This window comes from Gasterosteus aculeatus, chromosome 13 (assembly GCF_964276395.1).
Source record: "Gasterosteus aculeatus chromosome 13, fGasAcu3.hap1.1, whole genome shotgun sequence".
NCBI classification, from domain to species: domain Eukaryota; kingdom Metazoa; phylum Chordata; class Actinopteri; order Perciformes; family Gasterosteidae; genus Gasterosteus; species Gasterosteus aculeatus.
The window spans coordinates 271,914-288,392 of NC_135701.1; the positions used below are offsets into that span (position 1 = coordinate 271,914).

Sequence of the window (16,479 nt, forward strand, 5' to 3'; positions counted from 1 at the left end):
AGGGCCGGTTAGCTCAGATGGTCAGAGCGTGGTGCTAATAACGCCAAGGTCATGGGTTCAATCCCCATACTGGCCAAGGATTGCCAGAATATCATATGTTTTTATTTAGTCTGTGTTATTCCAGCCTCTGAAACTGTCCTATTCCAAAGAAGAATCCAATAGAAAGTCAGCTGTTACTACATCCCATCCAGGTTCAATGATCTACCTCCATCCAAATATTTTTTTGTGGAAACCCATCCATCCTGTCTAGCAATGCCAAGCCAGTAGGTGATCCCACTGGTAACATTCTCAAGTATTCTCCCAGGCCAATTAAAAAAAATCTAAACTGTGTCTTTACCTGACATTGTCAGAACGTAATGGTGATACTATGTGATTGTAAGTTAAATCCCCAAAACCCCCGGTAACACTCATTCAACGATAAATCCGTCCACACTTGCAGTAGATGTTTAAATTCATGATGGAGTTGCAAACGTCGGGTGTTGAAAAATATTTTGCTGATCCTCCTACTCTGCAGGTGAATAATAGCGCTGGAAAAAAGTGAAACCGTTGCATTTAGTGACCGCGTGGCCTAATGGACAAGGCGTCTGACTTCGGATCAGAAGATTGAGCGTTCGAGTCCCTTTGTGGTTGAAACTTCCAAGATATTTGTAAGAAGTCTTGTGCAAAGTTGAATTTCCTCAGGTATAAGCATTGTTGTTTCCAACAAAATATACTTCCATTATATTTAAATTCCTTCTCTTCACCGTCTATTTTAATGGGGAAATTAAAGGTGATAGTCTCTCACAACTGATTGACAATTGTTTACTGCCTGCATTTTAGAAGTTCTCATTTGGCATGAAATCTGGATTTACTGTAGTTGGATAAAATCAGAGAAAAGGGCCGGTTAGCTCAGATGGTCAGAGCGTGGTGCTAATAACGCCAAGGTCATGGGTTCAATCCCCATACTGGCCAAGGATTGCCAGAATATCATATGTTTTTATTTAGTCTGTGTTATTCCAGCCTCTGAAACTGTCCTATTCCAAAGAAGAATCCAATAGAAAGTCAGCTGTTACTACATCCCATCCAGGTTCAATGATCTACCTCCATCCAAATATTTTTTTGTGGAAACCCATCCATCCTGTCTAGCAATGCCAAGCCAGTAGGTGATCCCACTGGTAACATTCTCAAGTATTCTCCCAGGCCAATTAAAAAAAATCTAAACTGTGTCTTTACCTGACATTGTCAGAACGTAATGGTGATACTATGTGATTGTAAGTTAAATCCCAAAAACCCCCGGTAACACTCATTCAACGATAAATCCGTCCACACTTGCAGTAGATGTTTAAATTCATGATGGAGTTGCAAACGTCGGGTGTTGAAAAATATTTTGCTGATCCTCCTACTCTGCAGGTGAATAATAGCGCTGGAAAAAAGTGAAACCGTTGCATTTAGTGACCGCGTGGCCTAATGGACAAGGCGTCTGACTTCGGATCAGAAGATTGAGCGTTCGAGTCCCTTTGTGGTTGAAACTTCCAAGATATTTGTAAGAAGTCTTGTGCAAAGTTGAATTTCCTCAGGTATAAGCATTGTTGTTTCCAACAAAATATACTTCCATTATATTTAAATTCCTTCTCTTCACCGTCTATTTTAATGGGGAAATTAAAGGTGATAGTCTCTCACAACTGATTGACAATTGTTTACTGCCTGCATTTTAGAAGTTCTCATTTGGCATGAAATCTGGATTTACTGTAGTTGGATAAAATCAGAGAAAAGGGCCGGTTAGCTCAGATGGTCAGAGCGTGGTGCTAATAACTCCAAGGTCATGGGTTCAATCCCCATACTGGCCAAGGATTGCCAGAATATCATATGTTTTTATTTAGTCTGTGTTATTCCAGCCTCTGAAACTGTCCTATTCCAAAGAAGAATCCAATAGAAAGTCAGCTGTTACTACATCTCATCCAGGTTCAATGGTCTACCTCCATCCAAATATTTTTTTGTGGAAACCCATCCATCCTGTCTAGCAATGCCAAGCCAGTAGGTGATCCCACTGGTAACATTCTCAAGTATTCTCCCAGGCCAATTAAAAAAAATCAAAACTGTGTCTTTACCTGACATTGTCAGAACGTAATGGTGATACTATGTGATTGTAAGTTAAATCCCAAAAACCCCCGGTAACACTCATTCAACGATAAATCCGTCCACACTTGCAGTAGATGTTTAAATTCATGATGAAGTTGCAAACGTCGGGTGTTGAAAAATATTTTGCTGATCCTCCTACTCTGCAGGTGAATAATAGCGCTGGAAAAAAGTGAAACCGTTGCATTTAGTGACCGCGTGGCCTAATGGACAAGGCGTCTGCCTTCGGATCAGAAGATTGAGGGTTCGAGTCCCTTTGTGGTTGAAACTTCCAAGATATTTGTAAGAAGTCTTGTGCAAAGTTGAATTTCCTCAGGTATAAGCATTGTTGTTTCCAACAAAATATACTTCCATTATATTTAAATTCATTCTCTTCACCGTCTATTTTACTGGGGAAATTAAAGGTGATAGTCTCTCACAACTGATTGACAATTATTTACTGCCTGCATCATAGAAGTTGACATTTCTTGTTTATCACACTTTTGAAGTGAATTCTTGAGTGAAAACCTGAACGCAGCACCTCAGAGCGCTTTGCAATCCTGACCTAAAAATACTGAAAGTATCTAAAATGATGGAAAACATCTTGCTATCATTTGTTAAATATGCCTCTTAATCACACATGGAATATTATATTTCAACTCTTTAACACAAAAATCATAGCTGTATTTCAATTCAGAGAGAAATATGTTACATATGTCTCAGCCAACGAACAACACCAGTGACTGTCAGAAGTGAGATTTGAACCCACGCCTCCAGTGGAGACTGCGGCCTAAACGCAGCGCCTTAGACCGCTCGGCCATCCTGACTGAGAAATATGTCAAATAGTGGAAATTATAAAAAATATCATGCTGTCACAGATGACATTTGTTGTTCATCACACTTTTGAAGTGAATTCTTGAACCTGAACGCAGTACCTCAGACCGCTTTGCAATCCTGACCTAAAAATACTGAAAGTATCTAAAATGATGAAAAACATCTTGCTATCATTTATTAAATATGCCTCTTAATCACACATGGAATATTATATTTCAACTCTTTAACACAAAAACCATAGCTGTATTTCAATTCAGCGAGAAATATGTTACATATGTCTCAGCCAACGAACAACACCAGTGACTGTCAGAAGTGGGATTTGAACCCATGCCTCCAGTGGAGACTGCGGCCTAAACGCAGCGCCTTAGACCGCTCGGCCATCCTGACTGAGAAATATGTCAAATAGTGGAAATTATAAAAAATATCATGCTGTCACAGATGACATTTGTTGTTCATCACACTTTTGAAGTGAATTCTTGAACCTGAACGCAGTACCTCAGACCGCTTTGCAATCCTGACCTAAAAATACTGAAAGTATCTAAAATGATGAAAAACATCTTGCTATCATTTATTAAATATGCCTCTTAATCACACATGGAATATTATATTTCAACTCTTTAACACAAAAACCATAGCTGTATTTCAATTCAGCGAGAAATATGTTACATATGTCTCAGCCAACGAACAACACCAGTGACTGTCAGAAGTGGGATTTGAACCCATGCCTCCAGTGGAGACTGCGGCCTAAACGCAGCGCCTTAGACCGCTCGGCCATCCTGACTGAGAAATATGTCAAATAGTGGAAATTATAAAAAATATCATGCTGTCACAGATGACATTTGTTGTTCATCACACTTTTGAAGTGAATTCTTGAACCTGAACGCAGTACCTCAGACCGCTTTGCAATCCTGACCTAAAAATACTGAAAGTATCTAAAATGATGAAAAACATCTTGCTATCATTTATTAAATATGCCTCTTAATCACACATGGAATATTATATTTCAACTCTTTAACACAAAAACCATTGCTGTATTTCAATTCAGCGAGAAATATGTTACATATGTCTCAGCCAACGAACAACACCAGTGACTGTCAGAAGTGGGATTTGAACCCATGCCTCCAGTGGAGACTGCGGCCTAAACGCAGCGCCTTAGACCGCTCGGCCATCCTGACTGAGAAATATGTCAAATAGTGGAAATTATAAAAAATATCATGCTGTCACAGATGACATTTGTTGTTCATCACACTTTTGAAGTGAATTCTTGAGTGAAAACCTGAACGCAGCACCTCAGAGCGCTTTGCAATCCTGACCTAAAAATAATGAAAGTTTCTAAAATGATGAAAAACATCTTGCTATCATTTATTAAATATGCCTCTTAATCACACATGGAATATTATATTTCAACTCTTTAACACAAAAACCATAGCTGTATTTCAATTCAGCGTGAAATATTTTACATATGTCTCAGCCAACAAACAACACCAGTGACTGTCAGAAGTGGGATTTGAACCCACGCCTCCAGTGGAGACTGCGGCCTAAACGCAGCGCCTTAGACCGCTCGGCCATCCTGACTGAGAAATATGTCAAATAGTGGAAATTATAAAAAATATCATGCTGTCACAGATGACATTTGTTGTTCATCACACTTTTGAAGTGAATTCTTGAGTGAAAACCTGAACGCAGCACCTCAGAGCGCTTTGCAATCCTGACCTAAAAATACTGAAAGTATCTAAAATGATGGAAAACATCTTGCTATCATTTGTTAAATATGCCTCTTAATCACACATGGAATATTATATTTCAACTCTTTAACACAAAAATCATAGCTGTATTTCAATTCAGAGAGAAATATGTTACATATGTCTCAGCCAACGAACAACACCAGTGACTGTCAGAAGTGAGATTTGAACCCACGCCTCCAGTAGAGACTGCGGCCTAAACGCAGCGCCTTAGACCGCTCGGCCATCCTGACTGAGAAATATGTCAAATAGTGGAAATTATAAAAAATATCATGCTGTCACAGATGACATTTGTTGTTCATCACACTTTTGAAGTGAATTCTTGAACCTGAACGCAGTACCTCAGACCGCTTTGCAATCCTGACCTAAAAATACTGAAAGTATCTAAAATGATGAAAAACATCTTGCTATCATTTATTAAATATGCCTCTTAATCACACATGGAATATTATATTTCAACTCTTTAACACAAAAACCATAGCTGTATTTCAATTCAGCGTGAAATATTTTACATATGTCTCAGCCAACAAACAACACCAGTGACTGTCAGAAGTGGGATTTGAACCCACGCCTCCAGTGGAGACTGCGGCCTAAACGCAGCGCCTTAGACCGCTCGGCCATCCTGACTGAGAAATATGTCAAATAGTGGAAATTATAAAAAATATCATGCTGTCACAGATGACATTTGTTGTTCATCACACTTTTGAAGTGAATTCTTGAGTGAAAACCTGAACGCAGCACCTCAGAGCGCTTTGCAATCCTGACCTAAAAATACTGAAAGTATCTAAAATGCTGAAAAACATCTTGCTATCATTTATTAAATATGCCTCTTAATCACACATGGAATATTATATTTCAACTCTTTAACACAAAAACCATAGCTGTATTTCAATTCAGCGAGAAATATGTTACATATGTCTCAGCCAACGAACAACACCAGTGACTGTGTGAAGTGGGATTTGAACCCACGCCTCCAGTGGAGACTGCGGACTAAACGCAGCGCCTTAGACCGCTCGGCCATCCTGACTGAGAAATATGTCAAATAGTGGAAATTATAAAAAATATCATGCTGTCACAGATGACATTTGTTGTTCATCACACTTTTGAAGTGAATTCTTGAGTGAAAACCTGAACGCAGCACCTCAGAGCGCTTTGCAATCCTGACCTAAAAATACTGAAAGTATCTAAAATGCTGAAAAACATCTTGCTATCATTTATTAAATATGCCTCCAAATAACACATGGAATATTATGTTTCAACTCTTTAACACGAACACCGTTGCGGTATTTCAATTCAGAGAGAAATATCTTACATATGTCTCAGCCAACAAACAACACCAGTGACTGTAAGAAGTGGGATTTGAACCCGCCACCAGTGGAGACTGCGGCCTAAACGCAGCGCCTTAGACCGCTCGGCCATCCTGACTGAGAAATATGTCAAATAGTGGAAATTATAAAAAATATCATGCTGTCACAGATGACATTTGTTGTTCATCACACTTTTGAAGTGAATTCTTGAACCTGAACGCAGTACCTCAGACCGCTTTGCAATCCTGACCTAAAAATACTGAAAGTATCTAAAATGATGAAAAACATCTTGCTATCATTTATTAAATATGCCTCCAAATAACACATTATGTTTCAACTCTTTAACACAAACACTGTTGCGGTATTTCAATTCAGAGAGAAATATCTTACATATGTCTCAGCCAACAAACAACACCAGTGACTGTCAGAAGTGGGATTTGAACCCGCCTCCAGTGGAGACTGCGGCCTAAACGCAGCGCCTTAGACCGCTCGGCCATCCTGACTGAGAAATATGTCAAGTAGTGGAAATTATAAAAAATATCATGCTGTCACAGATGACATTTGTTGTTCATCACACTTTTGAAGTGAATTCTTGAACCTGAACGCAGTACCTCAGACCGCTTTGCAATGCTGACCTAAAAATACTGAAAGTATCTAAAATGCTGAAAAACATCTTGCTATCATTTATTAAATATGCCTCTTAATCACACATGGAATATTATGTTTCAACTCTTTAACACAAAAACCATTGCAGTATTTCAATTCAGAGAGAAATATGTTACATATGTCTCAGCCAACGAACAACACCAGTGACTGTCAGAAGTGGGATTTGAACCCACGCCTCCAGTGGAGACTGCGGCCTAAACGCAGCGCCTTAGACCGCTCGGCCATCCTGACTGAGAAATATGTCAAATAGTGGAAATTGTAAAAAATATCATCCTGTCACAGATGACTGTTGTTGTTCATCACACTTTTGAAGTGAATTCTTGAACCTGAACGCAGTACCTCAGACTGCTTTGCAATCCTGACCTAAAAATACTGAAAGTATCTAAAATGATGAAAAACATCTTGCTATCATTTATTAAATATGCCTCTTAATCACACATGGAATATTATATTTCAACTCTTTAACACAAAAACCATAGCTGTATTTCAATTCAGCGAGAAATATGTTACATATGTCTCAGCCAACGAACAACACCAGTGACTGTCAGAAGTGGGATTTGAACCCACGCCTCCAGTGGAGACTGCGGCCTAAACGCAGCGCCTTAGACCGCTCGGCCATCCTGACTGAGAAATATGTCAAATAGCGGAAATTATAAAACATATCATGCTGTCACAGATGACATTTGTTGTTCATCACACTTTTGAAGTGAATTCTTGAACCTGAACGCAGTACCTCAGACCGCTTTGCAATCCTGACCTAAAAATACTGAAAGTATCTAAAATGATGAAAAACATCTTGCTATCATTTATTAAATATGCCTCTTAATCACACATGGAATCTTATGTTTCAACTCTTTAACAAAAAAACCATTGCGGTATTTCAATTCTGAGAGAAATATGTTAGTGTTGTTTGTTGTTCATCACACTTTTGAAGTGAATTCTTGAACCTGAACGCAGTACCTCAGACCGCTTTGCAATCCTGACCTAAAAATACTGAAAGTATCTAAAATGATGAAAAACATCTTGTTATCATTTATTAAATATGCCTCTAAATAACACATGGAATATTATGTTTCAACTCTTTAACACAAACACCGTTGCGGTATTTCAATTCAGAGAGAAATATCTTACATATGTCTCAGCCAACGAACAACACCAGTGACTGTCAGAAGTGGGATTTGAACCCACGCCTCCAGTGGAGACTGCGGCCTAAACGCAGCGCCTTAGACCGCTCGGCCATCCTGACTGAGAAATATGTCAAATAGTGGAAATTGTAAAAAATATCATGCTGTCACAGATGACTGTTGTTGTTCATCACACTTTTGAAGTGAATTCTTGAACCTGAACGCAGTACCTCAGACTGCTTTGCAATCCTGACCTAAAAATACTGAAAGTATCTAAAATGATGAAAAACATCTTGCTATCATTTATTAAATATGCCTCTTAATCACACATGGAATATTATATTTCAACTCTTTAACACAAAAACCATAGCTGTATTTCAATTCAGCGAGAAATATGTTACATATGTCTCAGCCAACGAACAACACCAGTGACTGTCAGAAGTGGGATTTGAACCCACGCCTCCAGTGGAGACTGCGGCCTAAACGCAGCGCCTTAGACCGCTCGGCCATCCTGACTGAGAAATATGTCAAATAGCGGAAATTATAAAAAATATCATGCTGTCACAGATGACATTTGTTGTTCATCACACTTTTGAAGTGAATTCTTGAACCTGAACGCAGTACCTCAGACCGCTTTGCAATCCTGACCTAAAAATACTGAAAGTATCTAAAATGATGAAAAACATCTTGCTATCATTTATTAAATATGCCTCTTAATCACACATGGAATCTTATGTTTCAACTCTTTAACAAAAAAACCATTGCGGTATTTCAATTCTGAGAGAAATATGTTAGTGTTGTTTGTTGTTCATCACACTTTTGAAGTGAATTCTTGAACCTGAACGCAGTACCTCAGACCGCTTTGCAATCCTGACCTAAAAATACTGAAAGTATCTAAAATGCTGAAAAACATCTTGCTATCATTTATTAAATATGCCTCTAAATAACACATGGAATATTATGTTTCAACTCTTTAACACAAACACCGTTTCGGTATTTCAATTCAGAGAGAAATATCTTACATATGTCTCAGCCAACGAACAACACCAGTGACTGTCAGAAATGGGATTTGAACCCACGCCTCCAGTGGAGACTGCGGCCTAAACGCAGCGCCTTAGACCGCTCGGCCATCCTGACTGAGAAATATGTCAAATAGTGGAAATTATAAAAAATATCATGCTGTCACAGATGACATTTGTTGTTCATCACACTTTTGAAGTGAATTCTTGAACCTGAACGCAGTACCTCAGACCGCTTTGCAATCCTGACCTAAAAATACTGAAAGTATCTAAAATGATGAAAAACATCTTGCTATCATTTATTAAATATGCCTCTAAATAACACATGGAATGTTATGTTTCAACTCTTTAACACAAACACCGTTGCGGTATTTCAATTCAGCGAGAAATATCTTACATATGTCTCAGCCAACGAACAACACCAGTGACTGTCAGAAATGGGATTTGAACCCACGCCTCCAGTGGAGACTGCGGCCTAAACGCAGCGCCTTAGACCGCTCGGCCATCCTGACTGAGAAATATGTCAAATAGTGGAAATTATAAAAAATATCATGCTGTCACAGATGACATTTGTTCATCACACTTTTGAAGTGAATTCTTGAACCTGAACGCAGTACCTCAGACCGCTTTGCAATCCTGACCTAAAAATACTGAAAGTATCTAAAATGCTGAAAAACATCTTGCTATCATTTATTAAATATGCCTCTAAATAACACATGGAATATTATGTTTCAACTCTTTAACACAAACACCGTTTCGGTATTTCAATTCAGAGAGAAATATCTTACATATGTCTCAGCCAACGAACAACACCAGTGACTGTCAGAAATGGGATTTGAACCCACGCCTCCAGTGGAGACTGCGGCCTAAACGCAGCGCCTTAGACCGCTCGGCCATCCTGACTGAGAAATATGTCAAATAGTGGAAATTATAAAAAATATTATGCTGTCACAGATGACATTTGTTGTTCATCACACTTTTGAAGTGAATTCTTGAACCTGAACGCAGTACCTCAGACCGCTTTGCAATCCTGACCTAAAAATACTGAAAGTATCTAAAATGCTGAAAAAAATCTTGCTATCATTTATTAAATATGCCTCTTAATCACACATGGAATATTATATTTCAACTCTTTAACACAAACACCGTTGCGGTATTTCAATTCAGAGAGAAATATGTTACATATGTCTCAGCCAACGAACAACTCCAGTGACTGTCAGAAGTGGGATTTGAACCCACGCCTCCAGTGGAGACTGCGGCCTAAACGCAGCGCCTTAGACCGCTCGGCCATCCTGACTGAGAAATATGTCAAATAGTGGAAATTGTAAAAAATATCATGCTGTCACAGATGACTGTTGTTGTTCATCACACTTTTGAAGTGAATTCTTGAACCTGAACGCAGTACCTCAGACTGCTTTGCAATCCTGACCTAAAAATACTGAAAGTATCTAAAATGATGAAAAACATCTTGCTATCATTTATTAAATATGCCTCTTAATCACACATGGAATATTATATTTCAACTCTTTAACACAAAAACCATAGCTGTATTTCAATTCAGCGAGAAATATGTTACATATGTCTCAGCCAACGAACAACACCAGTGACTGTCAGAAGTGGGATTTGAACCCACGCCTCCAGTGGAGACTGCGGCCTAAACGCAGCGCCTTAGACCGCTCGGCCATCCTGACTGAGAAATATGTCAAATAGCGGAAATTATAAAAAATATCATGCTGTCACAGATGACATTTGTTGTTCATCACACTTTTGAAGTGAATTCTTGAACCTGAACGCAGTACCTCAGACCGCTTTGCAATCCTGACCTAAAAATACTGAAAGTATCTAAAATGATGAAAAACATCTTGCTATCATTTATTAAATATGCCTCTTAATCACACATGGAATCTTATGTTTCAACTCTTTAACACAAAAACCATTGCGGTATTTCAATTCAGAGAGAAATATGTTACATATGTCTCAGCCAACGAACAACACCAGTGACTGTCAGAAGTGGGATTTGAACCCACGCCTCCAGTGGAGACTGCGGCCTAAACGCAGCGCCTTAGACCGCTCGGCCATCCTGACTGAGAAATATGTCAAATAGCGGAAATTATAAAAAATATCATGCTGTCACAGATGACATTTGTTGTTCATCACACTTTTGAAGTGAATTCTTGAACCTGAACGCAGTACCTCAGACCGCTTTGCAATCCTGACCTAAAAATACTGAAAGTATCTAAAATGATGAAAAACATCTTGCTATCATTTATTAAATATGCCTCTTAATCACACATGGAATCTTATGTTTCAACTCTTTAACAAAAAAACCATTGCGGTATTTCAATTCTGAGAGAAATATGTTAGTGTTGTTTGTTGTTCATCACACTTTTGAAGTGAATTCTTGAACCTGAACGCAGTACCTCAGACCGCTTTGCTGACCTAAAAATACTGAAAGTATCTAAAATGATGAAAAACATCTTGTTATCATTTATTAAATATGCCTCTAAATAACACATGGAATATTATGTTTCAACTCTTTAACACAAACACCGTTTCGGTATTTCAATTCAGAGAGAAATATCTTACATATGTCTCAGCCAACGAACAACACCAGTGACTGTCAGAAGTGGGATTTGAACCCACGCCTCCAGTGGAGACTGCGGCCTAAACACAGCGCCTTAGACCGCTCGGCCATCCTGACTGAGAAATATGTCAAATAGTGGAAATTATAAAAAATATCATGCTGTCACAGATGACATTTGTTGTTCATCACACTTTTGAAGTGAATTCTTGAACCTGAACGCAGTACCTCAGACCGCTTTGCAATCCTGACCTAAAAATACTGAAAGTATCTAAAATGATGAAAAACATCTTGCTATCATTTATTAAATATGCCTCTAAATAAAACATGGAATATTATGTTTCAACTCTTTAACACAAACACCGTTGCGGTATTTCAATTCAGCGAGAAATATGTTACATATGTCTCAGCCAACGAACAACACCAGTGACTGTCAGAAATGGGATTTGAACCCACGCCTCCAGTGGAGACTGCGGCCTAAACGCAGCGCCTTAGACCGCTCGGCCATCCTGACTGAGAAATATGTCAAATAGTGGAAATTATAAAAAATATCATGCTGTCACAGATGACATTTGTTCATCACACTTTTGAAGTGAATTCTTGAACCTGAACGCAGTCCCTCAGACCGCTTTGCAATCCTGACCTAAAAATACTGAAAGTATCTAAAATGCTGAAAAACATCTTGCTATCATTTATTAAATATGCCTTTCAAAATGATGAAAAACATCTTGCTATCATTTATTAAATATGCCTCTTAATCACACATGGAATCTTATGTTTCAACTCTTTAACACAAAAACCATTGCGGTATTTCAATTCAGAGAGAAATATGTTACAAATGTCTCAGCCAACGAACAACACCAGTGACTGTCAGAAGTGGGATTTGAACCCACGCCTCCAGTGGAGACTGCGGCCTAAACGCAGCGCCTTAGACCGCTCGGCCATCCTGACTGAGAAATATGTCAAATAGCGGAAATTATAAAAAATATCATGCTGTCACAGATGACATTTGTTGTTCATCACACTTTTGAAGTGAATTCTTGAACCTGAACGCAGTACCTCAGACCGCTTTGCAATCCTGACCTAAAAATACTGAAAGTATCTAAAATGATGAAAAACATCTTGCTATCATTTATTAAATATGCCTCTTAATCACACATGGAATCTTATGTTTCAACTCTTTAACAAAAAAACCATTGCGGTATTTCAATTCTGAGAGAAATATGTTAGTGTTGTTTGTTGTTCATCACACTTTTGAAGTGAATTCTTGAACCTGAACGCAGTACCTCAGACCGCTTTGCAATCCTGACCTAAAAATACTGAAAGTATCTAAAATGATGAAAAACATCTTGTTATCATTTATTAAATATGCCTCTAAATAACACATGGAATATTATGTTTCAACTCTTTAACACAAACACCGTTTCGGTATTTCAATTCAGAGAGAAATATCTTACATATGTCTCAGCCAACGAACAACACCAGTGACTGTCAGAAGTGGGATTTGAACCCACGCCTCCAGTGGAGACTGCGGCCTAAACACAGCGCCTTAGACCGCTCGGCCATCCTGACTGAGAAATATGTCAAATAGTGGAAATTATAAAAAATATCATGCTGTCACAGATGACATTTGTTGTTCATCACACTTTTGAAGTGAATTCTTGAACCTGAACGCAGTACCTCAGACCGCTTTGCAATCCTGACCTAAAAATACTGAAAGTATCTAAAATGCTGAAAAACATCTTGCTATCATTTATTAAATATGCCTCTAAATAACACATGGAATATTATGTTTCAACTCTTTAACACAAACACCGTTTCGGTATTTCAATTCAGAGAGAAATATCTTACATATGTCTCAGCCAACGAACAACACCAGTGACTGTCAGAAATGGGATTTGAACCCACGCCTCCAGTGGCGACTGCGGCCTAAACGCAGCGCCTTAGACCGCTCGGCCATCCTGACTGAGAAATATGTCAAATAGTGGAAATTATAAAAAATATCATGCTGTCACAGATGACATTTGTTGTTCATCACACTTTTGAAGTGAATTCTTGAACCTGAACGCAGTACCTCAGACCGCTTTGCAATCCTGCCCTCAAAATACTGAAAGTATCTAAAATGATGAAAAACATCTTGCTATCATTTATTAAATATGCCTCTAAATAACACATGGAATATTATGTTTCAACTCTTTAACACAAACACCGTTGCGGTATTTCAATTCAGCGAGAAATATCTTACATATGTCTCAGCCAACGAACAACACCAGTGACTGTCAGAAATGGGATTTGAACCCACGCCTCCAGTGGAGACTGCGGCCTAAACGCAGCGCCTTAGACCGCTCGGCCATCCTGACTGAGAAATATGTCAAATAGCGGAAATTATAAAAAATATCATGCTGTCACAGATGACATTTGTTGTTCATCACACTTTTGAAGTGAATTCTTGAACCTGAACGCAGTACCTCAGACCGCTTTGCAATGCTGACCTAAAAATACTGAAAGTATCTAAAATGATGAAAAACATCTTGCTATCATTTATTAAATATGCCTCTTAATCACACATGGAATCTTATGTTTCAACTCTTTAACACAAAAACCATTGCGGTATTTCAATTCAGAGAGAAATATGTTACATATGTCTCAGCCAACGAACAACACCAGTGACTGTCAGAAGTGGGATTTGAACCCACGCCTCCAGTGGACGCCTCCAGTGAACGCAGTACCTCAGACCGCTTTGCAATCCTGACCTAAAAATACTGAAAGTATCTAAAATGATGAAAAACATCTTGCTATCATTTATTAAATATGCCTCTAAATAACACATGGAATCTTATGTTTCAACTCTTTAACACAAACACCGTTTCGGTATTTCAATTCAGAGAGAAATATCTTACATATGTCTCAGCCAACGAACAACACCAGTGACTGTCAGAAGTGGGATATGAACCCACGCCTCCAGTGGAGACTGCGGCCTAAACGCAGCGCCTTAGACCGCTCGGCCATCCTGACTGAGAAATATGTCAAATAGTGGAAATTATAAAAAATATCATGCTGTCACAGATGACATTTGTTCATCACACTTTTGAAGTGAATTCTTGAACCTGAACGCAGTACCTCAGACCGCTTTGCAATCCTGACCTAAAAATACTGAAAGTATCTAAAATGATGAAAAACATCTTGCTATCATTTATTAAATATGCCTCTTAATCACACATGGAATCTTATGTTTCAACTCTTTAACAAAAAAACCATTGCGGTATTTCAATTCTGAGAGAAATATGTTAGTGTTGTTTGTTGTTCATCACACTTTTGAAGTGAATTCTTGAACCTGAACGCAGTACCTCAGACCGCTTTGCAATCCTGACCTAAAAATACTGAAAGTATCTAAAATGATGAAAAACATCTTGTTATCATTTATTAAATATGCCTCTAAATAACACATGGAATATTATGTTTCAACTCTTTAACACAAACACCGTTTCGGTATTTCAATTCAGAGAGAAATATCTTACATATGTCTCAGCCAACGTACAACACCAGTGACTGTCAGAAGTGGGATTTGAACCCACGCCTCCAGTGGAGACTGCGGCCTAAACACAGCGCCTTAGACCGCTCGGCCATCCTGACTGAGAAATATGTCAAATAGTGGAAATTATAAAAAATATCATGCTGTCACAGATGACATTTGTTGTTCATCACACTTTTGAAGTGAATTCTTGAACCTGAACGCAGTACCTCAGACCGCTTTGCAATCCTGACCTAAAAATACTGAAAGTATCTAAAATGATGAAAAACATCTTGCTATCATTTATTAAATATGCCTCTAAATAACACATGGAATATTATGTTTCAACTCTTTAACACAAACACCGTTTCGGTATTTCAATTCAGAGAGAAATATCTTACATATGTCTCAGCCAACGAACAACACCAGTGACTGTCAGAAATGGGATTTGAACCCACGCCTCCAGTGGCGACTGCGGCCTAAACGCAGCGCCTTAGACCGCTCGGCCATCCTGACTGAGAAATATGTCAAATAGTGGAAATTATAAAAAATATCATGCTGTCACAGATGACATTTGTTGTTCATCACACTTTTGAAGTGAATTCTTGAACCTGAACGCAGTACCTCAGACCGCTTTGCAATCCTGCCCTCAAAATACTGAAAGTATCTAAAATGATGAAAAACATCTTGCTATCATTTATTAAATATGCCTCTAAATAACACATGGAATATTATGTTTCAACTCTTTAACACAAACACCGTTGCGGTATTTCAATTCAGCGAGAAATATCTTACATATGTCTCAGCCAACGAACAACACCAGTGACTGTCAGAAATGGGATTTGAACCCACGCCTCCAGTGGAGACTGCGGCCTAAACGCAGCGCCTTAGACCGCTCGGCCATCCTGACTGAGAAATATGTCAAATAGCGGAAATTATAAAAAATATCATGCTGTCACAGATGACATTTGTTGTTCATCACACTTTTGAAGTGAATTCTTGAACCTAAACGCAGTACCTCAGACCGCTTTGCAATGCTGACCTAAAAATACTGAAAGTATCTAAAATGATGAAAAACATCTTGCTATCATTTATTAAATATGCCTCTTAATCACACATGGAATCTTATGTTTCAACTCTTTAACACAAAAACCATTGCGGTATTTCAATTCAGAGAGAAATATGTTACATATGTCTCAGCCAACGAACAACACCAGTGACTGTCAGAAGTGGGATTTGAACCCACGCCTCCAGTGGACGCCTCCAGTGAACGCAGTACCTCAGACTGCTTTGCAATCCTGACCTAAAAATACTGAAAGTATCTAAAATGATGAAAAACATCTTGCTATCATTTATTAAATATGCCTCTAAATAACACATGGAATCTTATGTTTCAACTCTTTAACACAAACACCGTTTCGGTATTTCAATTCAGAGAGAAATATCTTACATATGTCTCAGCCAACGAACAACACCAGTGACTGTCAGAAGTGGGATTTGAACCCACGCCTCCAGTGGAGACTGCGGCCTAAACGCAGCGCCTTAGACCGCTCGGCCATCCTGACTGAGAAATATGTCAAATAGTGGAAATTATAAAAAAT

General features: G+C 38.6%; 33 non-coding genes across 33 annotated transcripts; 3 read left to right on the top strand and 30 right to left on the bottom strand.

Moving 5' to 3' along the window:
- The first annotated feature begins 2 nt into the window (after positions 1-2).
- trnai-aau (transfer RNA isoleucine (anticodon AAU)) lies at positions 3-76 on the top strand. Its single transcript has one exon. It is a non-coding gene; the product is annotated as a tRNA-Ile (tRNA).
- An 801-nt stretch (positions 77-877) lies between these two features.
- Positions 878-951, top strand: trnai-aau (transfer RNA isoleucine (anticodon AAU)). Its single transcript has one exon. It is a non-coding gene; the product is annotated as a tRNA-Ile (tRNA).
- Positions 952-1,752: 801 nt separating this feature from the next.
- trnai-aau (transfer RNA isoleucine (anticodon AAU)) lies at positions 1,753-1,826 on the top strand. Its single transcript has one exon. It is a non-coding gene; the product is annotated as a tRNA-Ile (tRNA).
- A 1,012-nt stretch (positions 1,827-2,838) lies between these two features.
- On the bottom strand, positions 2,839-2,921 carry trnal-uag (transfer RNA leucine (anticodon UAG)). The gene has a single exon. It is a non-coding gene; the product is annotated as a tRNA-Leu (tRNA).
- A 311-nt stretch (positions 2,922-3,232) lies between these two features.
- Positions 3,233-3,315, bottom strand: trnal-uag (transfer RNA leucine (anticodon UAG)). The gene has a single exon. It is a non-coding gene; the product is annotated as a tRNA-Leu (tRNA).
- Positions 3,316-3,626: 311 nt separating this feature from the next.
- On the bottom strand, positions 3,627-3,709 carry trnal-uag (transfer RNA leucine (anticodon UAG)). Its single transcript has one exon. It is a non-coding gene; the product is annotated as a tRNA-Leu (tRNA).
- Positions 3,710-4,020: 311 nt separating this feature from the next.
- Positions 4,021-4,103, bottom strand: trnal-uag (transfer RNA leucine (anticodon UAG)). The gene has a single exon. It is a non-coding gene; the product is annotated as a tRNA-Leu (tRNA).
- Positions 4,104-4,420: 317 nt separating this feature from the next.
- trnal-uag (transfer RNA leucine (anticodon UAG)) lies at positions 4,421-4,503 on the bottom strand. Its single transcript has one exon. It is a non-coding gene; the product is annotated as a tRNA-Leu (tRNA).
- Positions 4,504-4,820: 317 nt separating this feature from the next.
- On the bottom strand, positions 4,821-4,903 carry trnal-uag (transfer RNA leucine (anticodon UAG)). Its single transcript has one exon. It is a non-coding gene; the product is annotated as a tRNA-Leu (tRNA).
- A 311-nt stretch (positions 4,904-5,214) lies between these two features.
- Positions 5,215-5,297, bottom strand: trnal-uag (transfer RNA leucine (anticodon UAG)). The gene has a single exon. It is a non-coding gene; the product is annotated as a tRNA-Leu (tRNA).
- Positions 5,298-5,614: 317 nt separating this feature from the next.
- Positions 5,615-5,697, bottom strand: trnal-uag (transfer RNA leucine (anticodon UAG)). Its single transcript has one exon. It is a non-coding gene; the product is annotated as a tRNA-Leu (tRNA).
- Positions 5,698-6,399: 702 nt separating this feature from the next.
- Positions 6,400-6,480, bottom strand: trnal-uag (transfer RNA leucine (anticodon UAG)). Its single transcript has one exon. It is a non-coding gene; the product is annotated as a tRNA-Leu (tRNA).
- A 311-nt stretch (positions 6,481-6,791) lies between these two features.
- trnal-uag (transfer RNA leucine (anticodon UAG)) lies at positions 6,792-6,874 on the bottom strand. Its single transcript has one exon. It is a non-coding gene; the product is annotated as a tRNA-Leu (tRNA).
- A 311-nt stretch (positions 6,875-7,185) lies between these two features.
- On the bottom strand, positions 7,186-7,268 carry trnal-uag (transfer RNA leucine (anticodon UAG)). Its single transcript has one exon. It is a non-coding gene; the product is annotated as a tRNA-Leu (tRNA).
- Positions 7,269-7,806: 538 nt separating this feature from the next.
- Positions 7,807-7,889, bottom strand: trnal-uag (transfer RNA leucine (anticodon UAG)). The gene has a single exon. It is a non-coding gene; the product is annotated as a tRNA-Leu (tRNA).
- A 311-nt stretch (positions 7,890-8,200) lies between these two features.
- Positions 8,201-8,283, bottom strand: trnal-uag (transfer RNA leucine (anticodon UAG)). Its single transcript has one exon. It is a non-coding gene; the product is annotated as a tRNA-Leu (tRNA).
- Positions 8,284-8,821: 538 nt separating this feature from the next.
- On the bottom strand, positions 8,822-8,904 carry trnal-uag (transfer RNA leucine (anticodon UAG)). Its single transcript has one exon. It is a non-coding gene; the product is annotated as a tRNA-Leu (tRNA).
- Positions 8,905-9,215: 311 nt separating this feature from the next.
- Positions 9,216-9,298, bottom strand: trnal-uag (transfer RNA leucine (anticodon UAG)). The gene has a single exon. It is a non-coding gene; the product is annotated as a tRNA-Leu (tRNA).
- A 308-nt stretch (positions 9,299-9,606) lies between these two features.
- Positions 9,607-9,689, bottom strand: trnal-uag (transfer RNA leucine (anticodon UAG)). The gene has a single exon. It is a non-coding gene; the product is annotated as a tRNA-Leu (tRNA).
- A 311-nt stretch (positions 9,690-10,000) lies between these two features.
- trnal-uag (transfer RNA leucine (anticodon UAG)) lies at positions 10,001-10,083 on the bottom strand. Its single transcript has one exon. It is a non-coding gene; the product is annotated as a tRNA-Leu (tRNA).
- Positions 10,084-10,394: 311 nt separating this feature from the next.
- trnal-uag (transfer RNA leucine (anticodon UAG)) lies at positions 10,395-10,477 on the bottom strand. Its single transcript has one exon. It is a non-coding gene; the product is annotated as a tRNA-Leu (tRNA).
- A 311-nt stretch (positions 10,478-10,788) lies between these two features.
- Positions 10,789-10,871, bottom strand: trnal-uag (transfer RNA leucine (anticodon UAG)). Its single transcript has one exon. It is a non-coding gene; the product is annotated as a tRNA-Leu (tRNA).
- Positions 10,872-11,404: 533 nt separating this feature from the next.
- Positions 11,405-11,487, bottom strand: trnal-uag (transfer RNA leucine (anticodon UAG)). The gene has a single exon. It is a non-coding gene; the product is annotated as a tRNA-Leu (tRNA).
- A 311-nt stretch (positions 11,488-11,798) lies between these two features.
- trnal-uag (transfer RNA leucine (anticodon UAG)) lies at positions 11,799-11,881 on the bottom strand. Its single transcript has one exon. It is a non-coding gene; the product is annotated as a tRNA-Leu (tRNA).
- A 354-nt stretch (positions 11,882-12,235) lies between these two features.
- On the bottom strand, positions 12,236-12,318 carry trnal-uag (transfer RNA leucine (anticodon UAG)). Its single transcript has one exon. It is a non-coding gene; the product is annotated as a tRNA-Leu (tRNA).
- Positions 12,319-12,856: 538 nt separating this feature from the next.
- trnal-uag (transfer RNA leucine (anticodon UAG)) lies at positions 12,857-12,939 on the bottom strand. Its single transcript has one exon. It is a non-coding gene; the product is annotated as a tRNA-Leu (tRNA).
- Positions 12,940-13,250: 311 nt separating this feature from the next.
- On the bottom strand, positions 13,251-13,333 carry trnal-uag (transfer RNA leucine (anticodon UAG)). The gene has a single exon. It is a non-coding gene; the product is annotated as a tRNA-Leu (tRNA).
- Positions 13,334-13,644: 311 nt separating this feature from the next.
- On the bottom strand, positions 13,645-13,727 carry trnal-uag (transfer RNA leucine (anticodon UAG)). Its single transcript has one exon. It is a non-coding gene; the product is annotated as a tRNA-Leu (tRNA).
- A 572-nt stretch (positions 13,728-14,299) lies between these two features.
- trnal-uag (transfer RNA leucine (anticodon UAG)) lies at positions 14,300-14,382 on the bottom strand. The gene has a single exon. It is a non-coding gene; the product is annotated as a tRNA-Leu (tRNA).
- A 535-nt stretch (positions 14,383-14,917) lies between these two features.
- Positions 14,918-15,000, bottom strand: trnal-uag (transfer RNA leucine (anticodon UAG)). The gene has a single exon. It is a non-coding gene; the product is annotated as a tRNA-Leu (tRNA).
- Positions 15,001-15,311: 311 nt separating this feature from the next.
- Positions 15,312-15,394, bottom strand: trnal-uag (transfer RNA leucine (anticodon UAG)). Its single transcript has one exon. It is a non-coding gene; the product is annotated as a tRNA-Leu (tRNA).
- Positions 15,395-15,705: 311 nt separating this feature from the next.
- Positions 15,706-15,788, bottom strand: trnal-uag (transfer RNA leucine (anticodon UAG)). The gene has a single exon. It is a non-coding gene; the product is annotated as a tRNA-Leu (tRNA).
- Positions 15,789-16,360: 572 nt separating this feature from the next.
- Positions 16,361-16,443, bottom strand: trnal-uag (transfer RNA leucine (anticodon UAG)). Its single transcript has one exon. It is a non-coding gene; the product is annotated as a tRNA-Leu (tRNA).
- Positions 16,444-16,479: the final 36 nt, after the last annotated feature.